We start from the raw sequence: 24595 nt of genomic DNA on the forward strand, positions 1-24595 counted from the left end.
ACTTTTAGGTGTTGGGGATTCAAGTCCTGCCCTAATGAATTTTACCATCTTGTAGGGGAGGCAGACATTTGAGAAATAATTGCTCAAGTAAATGGAAATGTTCAACGTTGACAAGTAATAAGGAGAAACCGGGAGTGCTACAAGCATGAATAAGCAAGGGACCTGCTCCAGTCTTGGGATCCGAGAAGTGATTCTGGGAAGCTGAAGAACGAGCAGGAGTTAACTTAGTAAAGGGGAGTAAGGCCGTGGCAACAGAGTGAAGAGAATGGAAGACCAATTGCCAGATCCTGCACAGGAGGTGGGGGCGGGGTGATAACAATGGAGGAGATGAAGCTGTAGTTGTTGTGTCAGCAAGGCCAGTAAGCCACTGGGGAGACTGTACTCTACATTGAAAAAGAAATAAGGAACGGCTGAAGGATATTCACCAGAGCAACAGCACCTGTGTTTCCAAACGATGTTGGAAGGAAGCCGGGCACTGGTGGCTCATGTCTGTAATCCTAACTACTCAGGAAGCAAAGATCAGGAGGACTGGGTTCAAAGCCAGCCCCAGCAATTTCACAAGACCCTATCTCAAAAACACCCAATACAAAAAAGGACCGGTGAAGTGGCTCAGATGGTGAAGTGGCTCAGATGGTAGAGTGCCTGCCTAACAAGTACAAGGCCCTGAGTTTAAGCCCCAGTGCCAAAAAAAAAAAAGATGTTGACTCCTGCCAGAGTACATGTGGTCCAGGGGAGAGGGACAGTGGGCTTAAGGATATCTATTTAGCTGGTTTAACTCAGCTATCATTGGGTGAGGAAAGAGACCTGCTGAGAGTCAGAGGAGCTTCCCTATAAGAGGTGAATTCCCTGTCCTGGAAGCATTCAACTTCAGTAACTGGAAATCCCTAAGTCCCCACCAGCCCTGAGAGATGATTGATCTAATAGGCATTTCCATGGTTCCCCATCAAATGTGGAGTTAGGATACAGAGGTGAACCTAGAAGCCAGGATCTAGGGTGCCAGTGCAGATCCTACACGGTGAGTGAGGTCCAGGCTGAAAGCTGATCACATGCTATGCTGTCTGCTACTTCTGCAGCTTCTCCACCTTCTCTTCATCTTCCCCTCCTCCTCTTCCTCCTCCTACTTCTCCTTTTTCTTTTTTTGAGACGATTTTTGCTGTGCAGCCTAGGCTAGCCTCCAACTGGAGATCCTCCTACCTCCTTCTCCCTTCTGCAGCTTCTGTTGGGGTGTCAGGACCCCAGCAGGCAGAAACCCAATCCAGTGTGGAAATACAGAGCAGCACCAGGCTCAGTTACATCCCATCACATTCACAACAAGAGGGCATACTACTCACAATTGGGCAAAGGACAGTGTGAACAATGTCTGTGAAACCAGACAGGCAGCTTCTCCTCAGCAATCAGGAAAAGCTCCTCAGAGCTGGAGTTCCCAACATGTAGCTCGTTATGTCCTAACAGCCTTATTAAACTGGCAGATTCCCAGGCCCACCACTGGATACTCAGAGTCAAAGCAAAAGCTAATTCTGATTCTACCTTCAGCTGACCAAACTTTGAAAAACATTCAGTGGGCCAGGCACAGTAGTGGGTTCCTGTAGTCCCAGGTACTTTGTCCTTTGAGTAGGAGGATCAGTTGAGCCCAGGTTTTGGGACCATCCTTAGTATCATAACAAGACTCTCATGTCTTAAAATTAAGAAAAACATTTGGGCTGGTGAAGTGGCTCAAGTGGTAGAGTGCCTGCCTAGCAAGTGTGAGGTCCTGAGTTCAAACCTCAGTACCACCACCCCCCAAAAAAAAAAAAAAACAATGAAAAAGAAAAACACTCAATATTGTTGAGGGGTTTGTGAGCCAATTTCTTGGTGACCTGATTGTGTAGTGCAGAGGTTATCCCAGAAATAGGTACCCAGTCTCTGTGAACAACTAACCCTGTTAGCTAAGGGTCATGAACAAGTACAAAATTTAGCACTAGCTTTGACAATGATGGGACATATGTCCAAGTATGTTCAGATGACAAGCATGCAGTGACTGGAACACAAAAGCACACAGGTAGGTATTTTTTATAAGGTGAAACTGTTAACATTATACCTTCAAAAGTGAAGTAGCTTAAAAATTTTGCTATTCACATTTCACAGGACTCTGGCAAGTCCAATTACAGACCAGTTTATTGTTTCTAACTGAGGATTCAGACTTTCTGAGAGTGAAGTACTTACTAACACAGACAAAGCCAGTTTTTCCCACCTCATTTTTCTTTTTCCTTCTTCAACCATGTAAAAACAAAAAAAAAACTATTCTTAGGTTATAAACCTGAAAAAACTAGATTACAGGTTAGCTTTGGCCCATTGGTCATAGTTTGCTGAACTTGCTGAAGCATTATGGTTAAGTCTTAAAATTGAGTACTTGAAATTATGTTCTTTCATAAAATTGTTTTGGCTTTTTTAGTCTATTGGCTTTTTTTTTCCCCTGGGATTGAACCCAGGGCTTCACATGTGCTAGGCAAGCATATTCTACCAGTAAGCTACATCCCCAGGTTGCCCCTCCTTTTTTAAATTTTGAGACAGGGCTACACTATGTACCCCAGGTTAGCCTGGAACTCTCAGTGTAGACCAGGCTGGCCTAGAACTAATGATCTTCCTGCCTCTGCCTCCTGAGTAGTTGGAGTTATAGGCATGCAACCACCATGTCAGCTAATCTATTGATTTTTAATATAAATTTTAGCATCTCTTTGATAATTTCTAGAACAACAGGCTGCAGGTATTTTAACTGGAATTGTATTGAATTTATAGATCAATATGGAGAAATAATAATTTTTTTCTTTTGCAGTACTGGGGCTTGAACTTAGGACTTACACCTTGAGACATTCAACTAGCCCTTTTTTGTGATGGGTTTTTTCGAGATAGGGTCTTGTGTACTATTTGCCCGGGCTGGCTTTGAACTGAGATTCTCCTGATCTCTGCCTCCTGAGTCACTAGGATTACAGGCCACCGGTGCCTGGCTTGAAGAACTAACATCCTATTACTATTGAATCTTCCAATCTATGAACATGGTATGGTATAGCTCTCTCTTTAGGCCTTATTATTATTGTGGTATTGTTTGGTTTGGTTTGGTTGAGACAGGGTTTTGATATGTAGCCTGGACTGCCCTTGAGCTCCTGATCCTCCCACTTCAGCCTCTGGGGGATTACAGGCACACACCTCCACACCCTGCTATTGTAGCATATTTTTAAAAACCCAGTGATACATTAGACTTATACACATATGTACCACTTTCTTTGTTCTTCATTTCTTATCTATCTCTTACCTTCCTTGTGGTTTCATTTTCCTTATAACTGAAATTTTTGTATGAGAGTTTCCTTTAATACAGGTCTGTTGGTACTGAATTCTCTTTCCTTTTGTCTGCCTGAAAATGTCTTTATTTTGCCTTCTGTGTTAGTTATATGGCTGCAAAACAAATTACTCCAAAATTTAGTGACTTAAAAATAGTAAGCATTTATTATCTCTCAGTTCCTGTGAATCAGGAATTCAGGAGTGGCTTGTCTGGGTGGTTCTGGTTCTGGATCTGATGAGGTTTCAGTCCATTTTCTGCCTGGGGCAGCAGTTATGAGAAGTTTTGCCTGGAACCACAGGATCCACCTCCAGGATGACTGACTTCACTCCTCCAAGATGGCTGTGTGTAGCAGGTTAGTTCCTCACTAAGTAAATCTCTCCACAGGCTTTTTTGAATGTTCTCCTCACATGGCAGAGGTCTTCTGTCAGAGAAAGTGAACCAAAAAAAGCAAGCAAAAGCCACAGTATCCTTTATATCTCGGGCTCATAGGTCACATATCATCACTTTGATTTATTCTATTCATTAGAAATGAGTCACTCCCAGATGCTGGTGGCTCATCCCTGTAATCCTAGCAACTCAGGAGGCAGAGATCAGGAGGATCAAGGTTCAAAGCCAAACCAGGCAAATTGTTCATGAGATCCTATCTCGAAAAACCCTTCACAAAAAACAGGGCTGGTGGAGTAGGTCCTGAGTTCAAGCCCCAGTACTGAAAAAAAAAAAAAGGAAATGAGTCACTAAGTCCAGTACACACTCAAAAGGAGGGACTCACACTCCACCTCTTGGACAACGTGTTAAAGAATTTGTGAACATGCCTTAAAACACTACACCGTCCCTCTCTGTTCTCTTCCTCATATCTGTTCTCCTCTTCCTCCTTTTCCTTCCTCTTCTTCCTCCTCTTTTTCGTCTTCATCTTTCTTCTAAGATCACCTTCTGGAATATTCTCAGCAATTCTTTTGATTAGAAACCCAAAAATACTGAACTAATTCTGTAAGACATGCTAGAAGAGAATCTAGAATATTCCTCTTCAATTCTTTATTATTTATTTCTTGGGTCTGTATTGCAATAGTTAATAAGTCTAACACATCTTTAATATTCATTACTCCAATATTTCTCCATTAATCATTGCTTTTCTGCTTAAAAAACAAAACAAACAAACAAACAAAAACCCAGGCTACAGGCATGGCTCAAGTGGTAAAGTGCCTGCCTACTAAGCCCAGGGCCCTGAATTCAAACTCTACTACCACTCCCCAAAAAAATTTTTTTTTGGGGAATAGCCATTGATTTACTGAGTGTTTTGTTTTTAATCAAGAATAACTGTTTAATTTTATTATGTGCAGTTTCAGTATTTATAAAGATAATCATAGGCTGACACATAGCTCAGTGTGTGGCAGAATTGCAAGTTCAAGGCCAGCCTGGGCTACACAGTGAGACCCTGTCTCAGAAAAAAAGTGTTTTAAATCATATTATTTTCTATTTAGAACTATTAGCATGATGACATATAAGCAGACTTTCTAATATGGAACCTTATTGCCATTCCTAGGCTACACTTCCTTTTATGCACAGTATCTTATTCTATGTGTTTTTGAATTTTGTTTGGAGTTTTTGTTTGCTAAGATTTTTGAATTGGTACTTATGAATTAGACTGGCCTGTTCTTTTTTTTTTTTTTCCTGTTCATTTTATATTTTATTTACAGAATTGCTAGTAGAATGATGTAGTGTGATCTTTTGGATGTTCCGAGTTTTATATGTATTGAAGGTAAGGTGAGTGTATTTATTCACATTTTTTATTTTATTTTTGAATTAGCATACATTAATATGAGGAAATGTCATTGCAATAATTTCATAGATGAGTACTTTTATTTTTCCTCTTTTGACAGGTCTGGGATTTGAATTCAGGGCCTACACTTTGAGCCGCTCCACCAGCCTTTTTTAGTGAAGGGTTTTTTCGAGATAGGATCTCACCGGCTATTTGCTTGGGCTGGCTTCAAACTATGATCCTCCTGATCTCTGCCTCCTGAGTAGCTAGGATTACAGTGTAAGCCACTGGCACCTGGCTATGTGTATGTTTTTTCTTTATTCTTATATTTTGGTATTGATGGTTTCAGGATACACTACCCATAATACAATACCTTGGCATTTGAGAGAGCAGAAGCAAGAGGGTCACACTCACCTTCACCTTCTCCTCTGCAGCAGGTCATAAGAGCATCAAAATGCTCTCCCTATGCTCAGAGGAAAGGAACATTGTTATTTTTGAAGACACAGAGACACAGAGAAGAATCTGTGTCTGAGCAACCAGGCCTTGTTCAGTTTCCCCCAGTTTCTTACTATTGCTCATACCCTTTTGTCGTCCTATCATAGTTCTCCACGACTTTTCACTCTTCATCAAATCTAAGCATAAAAGTAGACAAGTTTTAGGATGGAAGTATAACTCAGTGGTAAGGCACTTGCCTAGCATTTCCTGGGTTCTATCTCCAACCCCTCAAAAATGGAAAAAAATACCCAAGTTTACCTGTTTCTTAGGATCTGCATTTCTGAAGACTCCTGTATAATGTAAAAATATTACATAAATTTGTATGCTCTTCTCTAGCTAATCTTTTTATGCTATGGTGCCTCAGCCATAAACCTTAAGGAAAAGAAATTCTTTCCTACCCTACAGTTGCAGTGTACTTGTATGGGGTATTTGCTTTAGGAAAAGAATTTGTAAGTTTTTCTTCTTTTTCTATGCTATGCAGTATTTGAAAAATCATTGGAACTAAGCTAGTTGGAGACTGGGAGGATCATGGTTTGAAACCAACCTAGTTAAACAGCTAGGAAGATCCCATCTCAACCAATAAAAAGCTGGGTGTGCTGCTTTTTGAGACAGGGTCTTGCTATGTAGCCCAGACTGGCTTTGAACTTGCAATCCTCTTGACTCAGACTCCTGAGTGCTGGAATTATAGGTGTATACTACCATACCCAGCCCCTGGTTTTAATTAATTGACTAATTAATTAATTTGCAATGTAGGGGATCATAATTTGTAGTGCAGGGGATCAGAGCCTACACTGCATACATAGTAGATAAGTGATCTACCCACTGACAGCTGTGGGTCCTATTTTTGGGGGGGTTTTTTGAGGGGGTTGAACTCAGGGCTTCACACTTGCAAAGTAAGTACTCTACAATTTAAGCCACACCTCCAGTCCATATTTCTCTGGTTATTTTGGAGATGAGGTCTCAAGAACTATTTGCCCAGACTGGCCTCAAACCTTGATCCTCCAAATCTCAGCCTTGCAAGTAGCTAGGATCACAGATGTGAGCCACTGCACCAGTTCCAGGGCATTTTTTAATTTTGTTTTATTTTGTCTGCGGTACTGGTATTTGAACTCAGGACCTTGAACTTGCTAGGCAACCACTCTACCACTTGTGCTTCTCCTCAGCCCTTTCTGCTCTTTTAATTATTTTTTAGGTAGGGTCTTGCACTTTTTGCCTTGGGGTAACCTCCAACCATGATCATCCTATCTACACCTCTAATGTAGCTGAGATTACAAGTGTGCAACACATGCCTGGCCCCCTTTTCAAGCTTTTGGAGTCACATGTTTTATTTATTTTTTTCTTTCATTCATAGTAATATAGTTATTTATTTGTTTGTTTGTTTTTAAATACAGTTATTTAATGCTGTACATTTTCCTTTTGAATACTGCTTTAGCTGTATGCTACCTGATTGTATATGGTATACTCATTATTATGATTTTCTAGAAATTCTACACATTCAGTTTATATTTTCCCTTTGATCATGGAGTTATTTAATATAGATACACACACACACACACACACACACACACACACACACAGAGAAAGGAATTCTTTTCTTTTTTTTTTTTTTCCTGCTGTGTGCTGTGTCTGTCACCTGCTGGTGAGCTCTTTTTTTTTTTTATTTTTATTGTTTTATTATTCATATGTGCATACAAGGCCCCCACCCCCTCTTTTTTTTTTTTTTTTTGAGATAAGGTCTTGTTTTGTAGCCCAGGCTGGCATGGCTTGGAACTCTCCATCTTCCTTCCTCAGCCTCTCAAGGTGTGTTGGTGAGTGCCAACATAACTGACTCACAAGTCCACTTTTTGTTAGAATATGTTAGAAATTTCAATATTTATTGTGTTGATACTATGGAATACTGCCTATATTATTATTACTTTGGAAATTTAATGGAGCTTGGTTTGCAGACTAATAATCATGTGTTTATATGTGTGTGCATTTGTGTGTATATGTATGTGTGAGTGTGTGTGAGTGTGTGTGGGTATATACAAATATTCTAGAACATTTGAAAAGAAAGAGTATTCTTTATTCTAAGGGCACAAAGTTTGGTGCATATCAATACTGTTGACCTTTTTTCTTCTTTTTGGGGCACGATCTCAGTATGCATCCTATGCTGGCCACAAATTTGTGATCCTCCTACCTCTACCCCAAGTGCTGGGATTTCACCACCACACCCAGCTAATATCCACCTTTTGATATGTTGTTTGGACTTCTATATCTTCATTTGATTTTGACCATTTGATTTGTTTTGTATTGGGATAGGTGAATCTATTATTAGTATGTCTTTGTCTAAATCTCCATGCATCTCTGTAATTTCTGTTTTCACTTACAAACAGGAGCTCTGCTGCTTGAGCCACACCTGCAGTCCATTTTGTTCTGGTTATTTTGGAGATGGGGGGGTCTCATGAACTATTTGCCCTGGCTGGCCTTAAACCAGGATCCTCCTGATCTCAGTCTCTCAAGCAGCTATGATTACAGGTGTGAGCCACTGGCGCCTTGCTCTTTTAAAGTGTTTTATCCTGAAGTCTACATAATAAATACTAAGAATTTGTGTATGTGTGTGTGTGTGTGTGTGTGTGTGTGCGCACAATGGGGGGGGGGGGTCAAACCCAGGGCCTTGTACATGATAAGAATGTGCTTTACCACTGAGCTACATCCCCAACCAAAACTCCTAATGTTTGTATTTTCCTGGTATGACTTTCTTTGCCGATCCTTTTTTATTAATTTTTCTGGATCATTTTGTTCTGAATGTATACAGCGTAGAGTTAGATTGAGTTTGTGACCTATTTTGAAACCTTTTTAGAAAAGAATGAGGGGCTCAATGGAAGAGAACTTGCCTAGCACAAGGGAACCCAGCACCATACACACACACACACACACACCAAAATTAACACAAAGCATTTCTATCATCTTATATATAAGTTGCCTTAACCCATCTTTTTTTTTTTTTTTTCAGTTCTGGAGCCCAGGGCTGCCTTGCATGTGACTTTACCACTGAGCTACACCTCCAGTCCTGTTGCATAATTTTATGTAATGTTTTCATAATATAGTTTTGTATTTGCACTGTACTCCCTTTGAATAGATATACATATCTGTTGATACTCAGAAATTTAATATTTCTTATTCCTTGTGTGTGTGTATGTGTGTGTGTGTGTGTGGTGCTGAAGGTCAAACCTGGGGTCTTGCATATGCTAAGCAAGTGCCCTATCATTGAGCTACACACACATATACACATCCCTGGCCAGGAAAGTTTGTGTCTTTGTTCTAGAAGTTATCTTTATAAAATACCCTTGGTCTGGACTGGCAGAATGGCTCAGATGATAGAGCACATGCCTAGCAAGCACGAGACCCTGAGTTCAACGCCCAGTACCACCAAAAATTTTTAAAATAAGTAAGTAAATAAATAAATAAAGCTGGGCACCAGTGGCTCACGCCTGTAATCCTAGCTACTCAGAAGGCAGAGATCAGGAGGATCTGGTTTGAAGCCAGTCAGTTCAGGAGCTCAAAAAAACCCTTCACAAAAAAGGGCTGGTGGAGTGGCTCAAGGTGAAGGCCCTGAGTTCAAGCCCCAAGACAGCAAAAATTAATTAATTAATTAATTAATAAAAACCATAAAATAGCCTTGATCCATTCTCTCTCTCTCTCTCTCTTTTTTTTTTTTTGTTTTTTTGTTTTGTTTTGGTTTTTTGGTGAGACTGGAGTTTGAACTCAGGGTTTTGCACTTGAGAGCCTGCATTCTGGCTTGTCACCCTAATCTCTATATTTATTATAGTCTTATTTCTTTTGACAGCACTAAGTTTGAACTCAGCACCTCACACTTGCTAGGCAGGCACTTTACCACTTGAGCCACTCCACCAGCCATTTTTTGTGATGGATTTTTTTGAGATGGGATCTTAAGAACTATTTACCAGGGGCTGGCTTCAAACCACTGTCCTTCTGATCCCTTCCTCCTGAGTAGCTAGGATTACAGGCATGAGCCACCAGTGCCTGACCTTATTGTAGTCTTGTTTCTACAGTTAAATGCACACAATCAGAATAAAGTCCCTTTACCCTGACCTCCACAGAGTTGTTCAGTGGCTTTGATACTGCTAGTCCATTGTTCTAATAGGTCTCAGAAAGGGCTTGTGTCTGTCTAAAGGTGTTATACTTGAAGATAAGTTGACTGCATACTTTTTTTCTTTTGAATGTCTTGTAGATGTTGCTCCACTGCCCACGGAAGTGGTAGAGATGTTAACAGCCAGCCACCTGGGGTCCTTTTGCTGTATCTGGAGTGAGCAAATTAAAGCTCTTCTAGTACTGGCACTCCCTGGCCCTTAAATGCAGGCCCCAGGCTTACAGCTACAAGCCCTGAGAGCCTGGAGTGTATTGCTTCAGGCTTTAACAGACATGGCTGCGGGTTCTCAGGCTGAAGGTTTATTGCTCTGGGCTTTAACCACCAGAAGCCTGGCACTTGGCAAGCTATTGTAGTCCTTGGTTTTCAGCAGCAGTGAGCAGCAGCAGCAGTGCCTCAAGTGTTGGTCACCTACAGTGACCTGGGTGTAGGAACACTTGGCCCTTGACAGTGGCTAATGTTATAGTCCTCAGGCCTAGGATGTTGGGAACCTTAGCCCTTAAGGCTTGGCATCTCCCTGGAACTCTTCCAGCGAGCAGGATGTAAGACCCACAGTTTCTCTTCTTTATCTCTTCACAGTCTCCATCATCTCTACTACCTCAGCTCACCATCCCAGTCACTCTCTAGAGCTCTTCACCCTCTTGCCACTACTGCTGCAACCACTGCTCCTCTGTCTCCTTTTATGGTACCAACTGAGCCCCCTTTACTAATGGTAAAGAACAAAAGTGACAAGGAATGGCCACTTGGGAGAAGCCTAATGTTACAACACCAAGGGGCAACACAGGATGGTGTCTCTTGGTATATTTAATGTGTAAGGTGAACAGCCTGTTTATATTGTCAGAAGGGGTGTGTGGCAAGGCTGTTTACACCAATCACAGCATGGACCTTCATGCAAATGAAAGATTGTCTTTATACCAAGCACAACACAGCCCTTCGTGCAAATGAATGACCGTGTTTGCACCAATCACAGGCCCTCTGCTAGACTGCTAGGGGAGTGCTCCCCCTTTCGCCTGTGTGAAAATGACCGCTAGAGTTTAAAGAGGACTGTGATGACAAATGGTGTGCACAGCTGTTTGAAACAGCTGTAACCGGAAGAGTGCCTTTGGGAGCAGGAGTTCTGTGGTTGCAGTGTACTTCCTCAAGCTATACTGTGTGTTCAAAGCATCGGGGCTGCTGTGAGGGAAGTCTGAGCTGCTCCCAAAGAGTTGCTTGGCTGACAGCCCTCTGCTCAAGGAAACCAGGTGCCAGGGAATGATCTAACAACTGTAAGTTAGGGAGTCAAATTCCCCTGACCTCCAACATCTTAGCTTGTTTAAAGGAAAGGTAAACAATAAAGGCCTATCAAAAACACTATCAGTGCTTTAACAGTATGTAACAGTGTCCTAACAGTGCTTAACTCTTGCCCCAGTGCCACAGGGAGAGGTGGGTCCCTCTGATCTGTCTCAGAGGAGTGAAGGGCCACTCTCTCTAGTCAGAGTGAAAGACCTGAAGCATGGCCCCTCTGAGGAGATGCCTCTTCTCTAGATTTCAGGGTCCCAGGAGAACTCTGTCCATCCCTGTTCCCCAGGCTTCCCTTGTTTCAAAGAGAATATATCCACTTTTATAAGTTTTATTGTTTTGCAGTGGGTTTTGTTGTTGTTGTTGTTTTTGGCAGTAATGGGGTTTGAACTCAGGACTTGACGCTTGCTAGGCAGGCACTGTACTAGACACTTGAACCACTTCTCCAGCCCTTTTCCAGTGTTTTCTAAGACTCCCCATTGTCCTCAGATATCTTCTTGTTTTGTTAAATTTTGGCCTTGCTCTCCTACTTCACTTTGGAAGTGGGGAATAATTCCTGGAGATTCTGGACCTCTCAGAAGCTCAAGGTCCTTAGCTGGGTTTCTTGCTTTTTTGCATCTTTTGCAGGTCTTCCCATTCACCCCCAATACTGGGGATTGAACCCAGGGCCTTGCACATGATAGGCAAGCACTCCACTACTGCAGCTACACACACAGCCCTTTTGTTGTGTATTTTGTTTTCAAGGGAGGGTCTTGCTAATTTTACCCAGGTGAGTTCAAATTTGGTATCCTCCTGCTTCTGCCTCCCAAGTATCTGGGATTACAGGCATGTAGCACCACACCCACCTCTTTGGCAGCTTTTCACACTTAGAAGGTTGCAGTTTTCTTTTGCTTTCACTGAATGCATAGCTTGCAAATGTGTTGCTAATGTTGAAGGTAGGACTATTTAGAACTAAACTATGGCCCTATCCCCTTTTTGTTGTTGTTGTTGTTGTACTGGGGTTTGAACTCAGGGCCTTGTGCTTGCTAGGCAGACACATTACCATTTGAGCCACACCCTCAGCCCAAACTGTGTCTCTTCTTTTTTTTTTTTTTTTCTTTTATTATTCATATGTGCATACAAGGCTTGGTTCATTTCTCCCCCCTGCCCCTTCGCCCTCCCTTACCACCCACTCCAGCCCCCTCCCTCTCCCCCCCACCCCCTCAATACCCAGCAGAAACTATTTTGCCCTTATCTCTAATTTTGTTGTAGAGAGAGTATAAGCAATAATAGGAAGGAACAAGGGGTTTTGCTGGTTGAGATAAGGATAGCTATACAGGGCATTGACTCACATTGATTTCCTGTGCGTGGGTGTTACCTTCTAGGTTAATTCTTTTTGATCTAACCTTTTCTCTAGTTCCTGGTCCCCTTTTCCTATTGGCCTCAGTTGCTTTAAGGTATCTGCTTTAGTTTCTCTGCATTAAGGGCAACAAATGCTAGCTAGTTTTTTAAGTGTCTTACCTATCCTCACCCCTCCCTTGTGTGCTCTCGCTTTTATCATGTGCTCAAAGTCCAATCCCCTTGTTGTGTTTGCCCTTGATCCAATGTCCACATATGAGGGAGAACATACGATTTTTGGTCTTTTGGGCCAGGCTAATGTGTCTCTTCTTAAATGAAACATTTTTCTATTTTAAAAATTATAACTTGGGCCCTGTGTGGGTGGCTCATGCCTGTAATTGTAGGACTTGGAAGGCTGAGATCAGGAGGATCAAGGTTTGAGGCCAGCCCAAGCAAATAGTTCACGAGACCCCCCCATCTCCCAAATAATCAGAGCAAAATGGCCTGGAGGTATAGCTCAAGCAGTAGAATAACTCCTTTACAAGTGTGAAGCCCTTAGTTCAAACCCCAGTCCTCCCCCCTTATGATTTTGGTTAGCAGAGTGATTCAAGTGGAACAGCAAGCACAAGGCTCTGAGTTCAATTTCCAGTTCTAAAGAAAGAAAGAAAGAAAGAATAATAATATTATTTAATCAGTACCACTGTGGCTTATGTGTTCAATTAAACTGTTGTGAAACATTTAGGGTTTTGTTTTGTTTTGTTTTACCTTATGATAAATTCCTAGAAATAGAATTCCTGATTCAAAAGAGTATGCATGTTTTCCCAAATTATCATCCAGAAAGTTTATACCAAAGTTTCCATGCCTACCAGCTCCAGGCTTACCCTTTCAAAGCGGTGAATAGTTACTACAATCACTACACTTTTTTTTTTTTGGTAATACTGGTGTTTGAACTCAGAGCTTCATGCTTGCTAGGCAGGCCCTCTACCACTTGAGCCACTCTGCCAGTTCTCTCTTGTGTTGGGTATTTTCGAGAAAGGGTCTCTTGAACTTTTTGCCCAAGCTGGACTTGGAATTTCCAGACTCTTGAGTGGCCTGTGCAGCCCCCTCTACCCCCACTCCCCACCTCCCAACCCCATTTTGTGGCTGATGCTCTGTAGAAGCCCCTGATGCTGAAATGCAAGCTAGGAAAATAACTCATCCTTCTACTCTAGTACTTTCAGCTTTCCAGCTCTGGTTTTGATTCATTTCAAGAGGGGCCAAACCAACTGGTAAAGACCCAGGGAAATGACTCTGGAGATGAGGCCTCCTAGTGGGTGGTGGATGCCTGAACCACTGATCTTAGGGTTTCCCTTTTCTTCCTCCCAGACAAACTCAGCAAATAACTTCTATTCATATGGATATGTCGAGACCAAAACAGAAAGAAAGAAAAAAGCCCCTCAAAAGCATTCTGCCTTAAAATAAGCTGAAAATGAAGGTACATGAAAATATTACGTGGAAGAGCTCCAGAAGCTGTCTTCTGTGGAGGAGGTGAGTTTCCAACCTTGTATCTGCAGCTGTTACAAAGCTATCTAAATTCTGAATATAGTCATCCTCCATTATCTGCAGGGGCTTGGTTCCAGGCCCTTCAGGTCCCTTGTATAATAAGAGCACAGTGTTTGCATGTGACCTACACACATCCATACATTTCAACTCATCTCTAGATGACATGTAATATCTAATACAATGCAGGTGCTATGTGAATAGTGTTATATGGTGTTGTTTCAGGAACAGTGATAAGAAAAATGTCGCTGAATATTTCTCTCTCTTTTTTTTTTTTTTTTTCTTTTTTTGCAGTTCTGGGGTTGGAACTGAAGACCCTAGCCCTTTTTCGGATTTGTGATTAGGTGATCCTCAGGTATAGAACAGAATTGGTGAATGTGGAGAGCCAATATTATTTCTCTCCTCAGTTTCTCCTGCAGCCTGACTGACTACTCTCCAACACCACCAAGTTTCACTAGGACAAATAATCTGCAACTTTTTTTTTTTTTTTTCACAGTACTGAGGTTTGAACTCAGGTCTCACACTTGCTAGGCAGACACTCTACCACTTGAGTCACTCCACCAGCCCTGTTTTGTGTTGGGTTTGTTTTTCAAGATAGGGTCTCACAAACTATTTGCCTAGGCTGGCTTTGAACATTGATCCTCCTCATCTCTGCCTCCTGAGTACTCGCTAGTATTAAAGAAGTGAGCCATGGAGGTGTGGACTTGCAAAACTTTTCTTTAGTGTACTTACGATAATTGCTCAAATTAACATTACAATGCAATGGAAATTACATTCCCCAAAGACCTCCTGCTGCATGCAGGAAGTTATGTGGTTCCTTGCAGCAAAGTAGTACAGTTTAAGGTCAGGTTACCTTCTGTTTTGTCCAAGTTTACCTGTTAAAGCATTGTTTACTTTCACATAATATGGTATATTCTGTATCAAAACGGATGGATAACTAGACGGCTGGAAATGGAAGCTTAACTGTTTTTCGACTGAATTAGGTAAGTCTTCTCTCTGCTGGAAACTTTCACGTTGGTGTTCTTATATCAGCAGTCCAGTGGCTGCTTCTCCTCTCCTGAATGGGTGTTCTGCACTGAGAGCACAAAGCTAAGCTCTTTTAGTGTTTTGCACGCCTCAGGCCATACCAGGAGAACTTCAGACTGAGTGTCTTATTTTAAGCTTAGCATTGATGAACTGAAGTGCTTAGAGGAAGATGGAGAAAGGAAAGTGGAGACCGGGTACAGGCAGGGCGGAGGATGCAGTTAGAGAGGCTTTGAAGAGCTGTTTTGTAGATGGTGGTTCATTCCTCTGTATTTTTCAAGACAAGGATAGAGCCAAAGCCTGAGAGCTCTATAAAGCTATAAAGCTAGATCTCATCTTTTCTTTTGGTGGTGGAACTAGAGTTTAAACTCAGAGCCTTGTGCTTTTGTTAGGCAGGCACTCTACCACTTGAGTCACATCCACAGTCTTATTTTGACTTAGTAATTTTTCAGATAAAGGTCTCCTGTTTTTTGCCTGGGGCCAGCCTCAGCCTGGGAAACCCCTGAGATCCTTCTCTCCTTATGGCTGGATTACAGACCTGTTCCACCACATCTTACTTGTTGAGGGATCTCACTAACTTTTTGCCTAGGCTGACCTCAAACTGTGATCCTCCTGATCTCCACTTCCTAAGTAGCTTGGATTATAGCTGTACAACACCATACCCAGCCTCATTTTTTTAAAAAATGGGATCAAATCCACAGAAACCCAGGATCAAACTAAGAGGGTCTTGTGCATTTAAGCAGGCACTCTACCACTAAGCTATATCCCCAGCCCCCAGGTTCCATCTTTACTTATTTATTTATTTTGCAATACTGGGGCTTGAACTCAGGGCCTTCACCTTGAACCACTCCATCAGACCATTTTTGTGGAGCACCACACCATTTGTGATCAGAAAGGCTTGCAATTTTTTTTTCTCTTTTTTGGGTTCACTGGGGTTTGAACTCACGATCAGTGCAGAAAATGTTTAAGCATGCTACTCTGAGTGCCTAAGACCATGTGGCTAATCTTCATCCCAACTGGGTTCCTTAAGCCTGTTGCCTGGTGCCTGCTCTTGACATAGACTCACGAAAGAAAGAATGCATGTCAAAACAATAAAAACATTTCTTTATATTTGTGCTCTTTTGCATTTAAAAACATCCAGATTTTAGCTGTTTCTCTTTCAGCATATAAATTTACATTTATGTACTTCCAATTTATATATTTATATATTCCAGAGATGACTTAAGACTTTAAGAGGACTTGTCTGTCATTTATTCTTTGCGGTGCTGGGGATGAACCCAGGGCCTCCTGCATGTTAGGCAAATGCTCGACCACTGACCCATACCCTCAGCCCTGGTCTCTTGTTGAAGGACAGTGGCCTTATGATGGCTGATATCATTCTGCCCTACGATACCAAATCACAGCTGAGCATCTGACCAGGAAATCTACCCTTTCCTGTACATATCTTCCACACAGTGAGCATTAATTGTAGAGCAGCTTTCTGGTTCCATTGTTCTTTGACCACATCCTAGTTTGTGGGGCTAGTGAAAGCAGAGCCTATTCGCAGTCCTAGATGAAACTAACAAAAATACAGGATGGTCCTTGGGGATGTAGCTTAGTGGTAGAAGGCTTGCCTAGCCCTTGCAAGGCCTAGGTTCCACTACCAAAAATGAAAAAAAAAAAAAATTTTAGGATGCCCAGTTAAATTTGAATTTCAGTTAAACAAATAATTCTTTTTACTGTAAATATATCCCAAGTGTATTCATCTGGCAACTCTATCACATTTTTCAGTCAAGATTTAAGTCACTGAAAGAAAGAAAATAGCCAGGCGCCAGCGCCTGTAATCCTAGTTACTAAGGAGGCAGAGATCAGGAGGACAGTGGCTAGAGGCCAGCCCAGGCAAACAGTTTGAGATACTATCTCGAAAAACCCTTCACAAAAATAGGGCTGGTGGAATGGCTCAAGGTGAAGGCTCTGAGTTAAAGCCCCAGTACCACAAAAATAAAAAGAAAGAAAGAAAGAGAGGGAGGGAGGAAAGGGAAGGAAGGAAGGAAGGAGGAAAGAGAAGGAAGGAAGGAAGGAAGGGAAAGAGAGACACAAAGTTGAGCAGGACAGAAATGAATTAATGACACTTTTGGTTATTTTGGTCTCAATTTAAAATATTTTCTATTAATTTTGTTTTAAAAATACATGTTTAGAGCTGGGAATGTAGCTCAGTGGTTAAGTGTTTACCTAGTATGCACGAGGCCCTGGGTTCGATCTCCCAGTACCACAACAAAAATTAACAAAAATATTGTATTCTTACACAAAAATTAAAAAGTGTAATAGAACTAAAAGGCATGTGAGGAAATACAACAGTGCTTAGTCCCACCTAAACCACTACACCTGTATCCCCAGAGATACCCAGACAACACTTCTAACTATCCCCCATATCTTTTATTTTGCGGTGCTGGAGTTTAAACTCAAGGCCTACACTTTGAGCCATTCCACGAGCCCTTTTTTGTGATAGATTTTTTTGAGATAGTGTCTCGCAGAACTATTTGCAAGAGCTGGCGTCTAACCTTGATCTTCTTGATCTCTGCCTCCTGAGTAGCTAGGATTACAGGCGTGAGCCACTGGAACACAGCCTATCCACTGCAACCTCCCCCCCCAAACCTGTTTCTAAGAAATATGCTTATGCTGCTATTTTGTTGATTTGTCAATTTTAAGAAGCATTGTCCACTTCCTTGCAATTATGGGAGCTGAGAATTTTTTTCTTAATTCGGGGGATTGAACACCAGGCCTCGAATATGCTAAACATGGGCATTACTACTGAGCTACACTCCCAACCCCAAGAAATGAGGATTTGTTTCCTTTGGCCACAACTACCCACATCCTCTTTTTCCTTCCACCATCTTCCCAGCATGTTTATCACAGTCTTTGGTTAAGTCAATATTCTGTTTATGTTATCATGGCTATGTAAAAAAAATATATATTAATTTTGTCAGTACTAGGGTTTAAACTCAGGGCCTTGTGGCTTGCTAGGCAGGCACTCTAACATTTGAGCCTTGCCCTAGCCCTTTTAGTTTCAGTTATTTTTGGAATAGGGTCTTGATTTTTTTAATGGGGCTGTTCTCCTACTAGGGAAGCTTCCTATTTAAGCCTTCCTAGTAGCTGGGATGAGAGACATGCACCACCATGCCCAGTTTATTGATTGAGATGGGATTTCAATAACTTTTTGCCCAAGCTGGCCTCAGGCTGCAATCCTCCCAATCTTTACCTTCCAAGTAGCTGGGATTACAGATGTGAGCCACCGTGCCCAGCTAATATTTTTTTTACATTGTATTTATTTTCTTTTATAATTAGGTATATTGTTTTGTTGGCAGTAGCCTTATGTATTTACTCAGTGGAAATCAGCATGATCTGATTGGTTAGGATCTTATGGTTCATGCTGATTGGAGGTTGGGGCAGGAGGAGGGTTCAAGCTAGACTTGAGGCTGGACTGTGACCCTGGGAGGCAGGACCGTGATCCTGGAAAACAGAAGCTTAAGGGCGCAGTAAGAACTGAAACCTATCGGCACCATTATTGCCAACACTCAGTTTTTGATAAACTTATTACAAAATTCTCACAATACTCCAATAGCCTTTCACACCATTTCCCACTTACTCATCTGTCAGGAAATCCATCCAGCCATCTTTTTCCTGATGTCCTGTATCCTCTGCCTTGAGGCTGACTGCCTTCTGTCATCCAGGGTTTCCTTGACCACAGTCCTAGGCACCTCTTGTCTCTCTCATGGATATTGTGTCTTCCTCATTCTTGGATTATTCTCTTGTTGGATAGAGGGCTTCTGGAGAAAAAGAACATGAGAGGCAAATTATTTGGGATCTCCCTTGCCTGAAAATATCTTTTTATTCTACCATGCCTCCTGACAAGTGGTTTAGGGTTACTGTAAATGATTCTCCCAGAATTCTGAAGGCCTTACTCCATTATATTCCCACTTGCAGGGTTGCTGCTGGAAGTCTGGTGCCACTCTGCTTTCTGAACCTTTGCATTGACATATTTGGTTTGTTTTTTGCTTTGTTTGGTGGTCTGAAGTTTGCACTCAGGGCTTCACATTGCTAGGCAGGTGCTGTACCACTTGAGCCACTCTGCCAGACCTTTTTGTGTTGAGTATTTTTGAGTCTCACGAACTATATGCCAGGCTGGCTTCAGACCACATAACTAGGATTATAGGTGTGAGCCAGTGACTCCCAGCTTCGTTTGTTTGTTGTTGTTTTGTTTTGTTTTCTGAATTCTCTTAGGGCCCTTTCTGACATTTCAAGATAATGAACTTGAGATGTAAATCTTATTGTCTCTCTCTAAGGACTTTTTCTTCTTGAATTTGTACATTTTTCTTCTCTTCCCACCCCTCTCCTATGCCCCGTCCACACACCAGTCTCTTATGTCTGTGGCATTCCTTAAGTGTCTGGGAATCCTGGCTCTCTGATCATATTAAAGGGTTTGGTGCTGAAAAGATGATTGTGTGGTCCGCACGTCTGGGCACAGTTTATCTAAATGATGGACTTCTCTGTACAGTCTTCAGCTAGCTGTTCCTTTGGAGCCCTAAAAGTCTGCATGAGGGGTATTTGCCCAAAGACTGCATGGTTTCTACAGAAAAGGGTTCTTTGGTTCCCAGATGAGCGGGAAGGTGTGTGTATGGCTGCAGGTTGGTCTAGAAGCAGGATGAAGAAAGGGGGCTGGGAGCTTACCTTTTAGTATCTAGATCTCCATTTATCTCCCATATTTTCAATTCTGCACCTCACACTTCCCTGCACCACACCTGATATGTACATCCAAATTTCCCAGGGAGTAAACTCCAGGTGGCCCAGCAGGTGGGGCCAGTCCAGGATCCACCTGGCACTCTCACCTGGCCCTCCCTCCACCAGTCTTCCCATGACAGCCTCAGTCTTCCCTTTCCCCAGCAGTGTGGCCTGCTTCTCTCCGGAACCAACTGCAGGAAGTGTCAGACCTCAGCCTCCCCCACACTACTGTGTGAGTCACCACTCCATCCCCTCTTCCTATCTTCCAGAAATGTGTCAACATCTTCATCTGCCATGATCTCCTCTCCTCAAAGACTTCATGGTTTACTCCTCTTTTTACTCCTTTATAGTCGTTTTTAGTAGGATTCTGGGAGGGAGTAGACAGATTCATGAGAGACTCTCTGCCATGTTTAACACACAAGTTCTTTAGTGTCAGTTTTCACTTGGAGGCACTTGCAGGTGACAATTTCCAGGCCCTGTTGTGAAATAACTTTTGCTTTCAGTCCACTTTTTATGTTCTTTTGGGTAGATGTTGCTTCATGGGAGATGAAGCAAAGTCCAAACATGCACATGGTTTAATAGTGTTAGTAAGACACTCTGTCATCTTCTGGACAACAGCAACAAGGCCTGTGACTCTGGGCTTTTGTCTGGAATGGGGGCTGGAAGAGTATGAAAGGCCTTTTGGAGCAGGTTCCTTGTCCCAGTGCTTGACAAGTGCACTCTGTCTCCTATGCCCAAACAGTAGGAAGAAGGCTTAGGTGCCACGGCCTTTGAATTTCTCTCAAGCCACACCACTCCTGCTCTCCTGCTACTGTACTGGGTCTGCCTTTCATCTGCAGGTCACTCAGCACCTTCCTATAGAGCTGCACGCACATGACTCTTGAATCAGGAGGGACATTTTAGCAGTGATTTCTTATCTCTCTTACTGGGGGGCTCAAAGTCTTGGGAGGATCACTGCCATTTTGTTGTGCTCCACTGTGCCCAGATGCCATCTGGATTCCAGATAATCGAGGTGGGAAAGGTGGGGCATGAGCCAGCTGTAGGCAAAGGTGTGGAGCAGGGGCAGGGAGGCAGACACAAGAGGCTTTGCAAGACAGTGAATGAAACAGATAGAAAGGGCCTTGATGCCCAGTGCTGGTGGCTCATGCTTATGATCTTAGCTACTTGGGAGGCTAAGATCAGGAAGACCGAGGTTCGAGGCCAGCTGGGGGAAAATGTTCATGAGACTCCATCTCCAAAATAATCAGAGCAAAATGAGCTGGAGGCATAGCTCAGCGTTACAGCCCCTGTTTTGCAAGTGCAAAGCCCTGAGTTCAAAACTCCAGTCCCACCAAAAAATGGGGGAGGGCTTTAGACCTTCCTGTGCGCAGTGGGGAGCTACCCATGGATACTGAGTGGGAGAGTGATTAAGATAAACCGCTTTAAGAAAATCAAGCTAGGTGGTAGGGTGTGGGAGAGAGAAGCTGGGTCCAGAGACCAGTTAGGCAAAAGGTTTCTTAACCCTGGATGGACAGATCACTGGTGGAGCTTTTTAAAAGTCCAGACCTGCCTACCCTTTGAGATTTTGTTTCAGGTGGGGGAGATCAGGTAATTCATGATCTAAATCATCCCATCTCACAAATAGGGCTGTGACTATGGAGAGGCAGAGGAAGAGGCAGATTCAAGGGATACTGTTCTGAGGGAGTCCCTTCTGACCTCTGTTTATTGTAGGGCCTGAGAGATTGGGGGTTGTAAAGACTGAGTTGGGCCAGGAGAGCTGCCTGGAGACTGGTGCCCTCCCTGTAGAAAGGAGAAGGCAGAAGAAAATCAACTTTGGGAGAAGATGGTGGTGTTAGATATTGAGAATGCCAAAAAAGCCTGGGACTTGGGAGGAGAACGATTCGATGAGCATCTGGCTCCTGATTATGTCACAGGTACTTAAGCTGTTTTTGCTGAAAAGCACTGACTTCTTACTTGGGCCCACAAATTAACTGAAAGCAGGAGAAAAACTTGGCATCCCTGGCTCCATTTTGTATCTGTGTCCTTTGCTCTGAGCCATTCTCTCCTACAGTCGTTTTGCAGCCATCTTGGAAGCCAAGAAGTACTGATGGATAAATACCCTGTGACAGGACAGGAAGCTGCCCTCTGCCAGGTTGCCATGACTTTCTCATAGTTACAAGGCTTACCTGACCAATTCTGATCACAAGCAACCAGACAACACCTTGGGCCACACCTATGACTAGGACTGTTTAAGAATTACGCATACATCTCTCCCTCCACCCCAATTCTTTCTCTACTTAAATCTAAATCTCATGTCTGTACAGGGAAGATGAGCAGAAGTCCATGCTTTGCCTCTTCCTGTGGATTGCCTGTGTCACGTTAATTAAATCTCCTTTCTCTGCCCTTCATTATTACTCATCTCTTTATGTGGCATATTGGAGCAAGTAGCCGATTTGACATGTGGAACCCTAGAGAGTTGGGCCTAAAACTCTAGTTTTGTTTTTATGGTACTGGAGTTTGAACTCGGGGCCTACTCTTTGACCCACTCCACCCAGCCCTTTTTTGTGATGGTTTTTTTTTTCAAGATAGGGTCTCGGGAACTATTTGCCCAGGCTGGCTTTGAACCTCGATTCTCCTGATCTCTGCCTCCTGAGTAGTTAGGATTATAGGTGTGAGCCACCGGCACCCAGCTCTAAAACTGATTGGTTTCACTTACAGGCGTGGAGTGTGTGGAGCTGGGAAAAGGTGCAGATCTCTTAGGTCCCACACACATGGGCACATGCATAAATAAGCACACCAAACACACACACAGGAGGCAGAGAGGATGGAGGTTCAGAGACTGGGTTCTGCGGCCCTGGGCTGAAATCCCATCTGTGCGACTGTGGATGAACCACCTATGTCTGAGCAGCAGCCCCCTCCCTGATCCGGCTGTTGTGATGACTGCATGCGATGCTGCACATGGAGACTGGACTCAGTGTCTGAGCACAGCGAAAGCCCTGTATGGGAGTGCTAGGAATAATTCCCCAAAAGCTTCATGTCACAGCTGAAGCCAGAGAGACATATGTATTTCATTCAGTGTCATGAAGCAAGTTCACAGGAAAGCACAAACCCTTTCATTTGTTGCTACCCATTCTGCATGGCTTTCTCTGGGTGTGTGTTTGGTGACTCCTTTGCCTTTGATTTCTAGGACTTGTAGAGAAATGACAGTCCCTTGCTACTGCATTTAATTGGAGAGAAGCACAAAGACCTGAGATTGTAATTATGACGTTTTAAATGTCAAGCTCTTTAAAAGTCTGCCATTGCCCTCGTTGTCACCCTGAACAGCTCTGGGAATCAAAACCCTGCAGCCCCCCACCCCCCAGAGTGTGCCCTGGGTCTCAGTCAGGCTTCACCTGGGAAATTTGAGTGACAGTGACGCTCAGGCAGCTGGAAGACGCACAGTAAACCGAGGAGCCTGTGATGAGCTCAGAAGAGGTGAGTTGATGATCTGCTATTTATAGCCCCACTAAGAGGCTCTGGCCGCCAGCTCCATGTGAGGCTGGGCAGAAATGATGCCTTCGGAGAGCTGAGAGCACAAAATGAAATTGGTGATTCATGGGCATCCGCCACTTGAAACACAAACGCTCCTGCATCCCCAGCACCACCAGCCTTTCACGCCCATTTGGAGGCGTGCTGAGCAAAGTTGCTAGCCTGCTCTGTCCTCCTTGGCTGCCTGCGTTGAGCCTGTGCAGGACAGCAGCATTCCTGGGAAGGCTCTGACAACCTTTTCCAGAGGCCTGGACCCAAGCTTTTAGAGGCAAGCCCTGGGGGTGGGGACTAGGGGACAGAAAGGAAGGACTTCTGCCTTCTGTCTGTCTCCACGGGTGACACTGGCCACAGAGCAGCTTCCTGATGATGCCTGTTCTTGCTGAACATGCAAAAATGTACAATGAGGAAATTCTTGCAGCTTTCCTATTTTATTTGTTTCCTAATTCTACAGCCCAGCCCCTATCACCTGAATAGCTGTTGCTTATTTTCCTTGGTAACATCTTGACTCCCAGGCCAATGACTTCCTGGAGGTCCTAACTCACTCACTCTAGGTAAGGATGCCCTTTTCATTTCCTGCAGCCAAGACTGCCTTTAAAGGGCCAAATAGGGACAAGAGGTACAAACCAAGCAAACTCAGAAGCCAGGTTGTGTGGACTTAAATCCTATCTCCACCCTTGCCAGCCAGGTGGCTTCAGTCAAATTGCTCTCTGAGACTCAGTTTTGTCACTGGTCAAATGGGAATAATAACAGAACCTGCCTCACTGGGTTATGGTGAAGAGTAAAAGATGTAGCTGGGTGCAGTGGTTCATGCCTATAATCCCAGCTACTCAGGAGACAGAGATAGAGAGGATCTTGGTTCAAGGTCAGCCCAGGCAAAAAGTTCTCAAAACCCTCTCAATCAATAAGGTGGGTGTGGTGGCATGTGCTTGTGATCCCAGCTACATGGGAGGCCTTAGGTAGGAGGATCAGGGTCCTAGGCTGACCCCAGGCCAAAAACATGAGGCTCTACCTGAAAAGTAACTAAAGCAAAAAAGGGCTAGGGCCGTAGCTCAAGTGGTAGAGCACCTGCTTATTAAGCATAAGGCCCTCAGTTTAAGCTCCAGTACCACAAAAAAAAAAAAAAAAAAAAAGAAAAGAAAAAGTAAAAGATGGGGTATATATGAAACAGAAGAGTCTGGTACATAGGAAGGCTCAGTAATGGAAGCCTGGGGCCTCAACTGAGACCCTCTGCTCTTTGCACCACACCCTGTGTCAGGATGCCTGGGGTAATAGCCTTCACTCCTGGGTAGCTTGGCCCTTTGCTTGGGTAGTTCCTGCCTTTGCCTAGGAACTGAGTGCCTGTTCCTCAGGGCTGGACCTTACCTGAGATTGACCACCTGACTCCCCTGCTCCCCTGGGCTCTGCAATAGCCTCCATCGTCCAGTAGAGGCCTTTACCTGAGGGTCTCAGGTGCTAA

The 24595-nt window shown here is 43.3% G+C and overlaps 1 long non-coding RNA gene across 1 annotated transcript in view; it reads right to left on the reverse strand.

Moving 5' to 3' along the window:
* Positions 1 to 3452: 3452 nt before the first annotated feature.
* The window catches only part of LOC141417877 (uncharacterized), a 32515-nt gene continuing 11372 nt past the window's right edge, over positions 3453 to 24595 (reverse strand). Inside the window, exons 2-4 of the long non-coding RNA XR_012442525.1 lie at positions 18500 to 18680; positions 5826 to 5857; positions 3453 to 5704 (exon numbers count right to left, since the gene is read on the reverse strand). This is a non-coding gene — a long non-coding RNA (uncharacterized lncRNA). The remainder of the gene's footprint in view (positions 5705 to 5825; positions 5858 to 18499; positions 18681 to 24595) is intronic.

Source organism: Castor canadensis, chromosome 16 (genome assembly GCF_047511655.1).
Source record: "Castor canadensis chromosome 16, mCasCan1.hap1v2, whole genome shotgun sequence".
Classification (NCBI taxonomy): domain Eukaryota; kingdom Metazoa; phylum Chordata; class Mammalia; order Rodentia; family Castoridae; genus Castor; species Castor canadensis.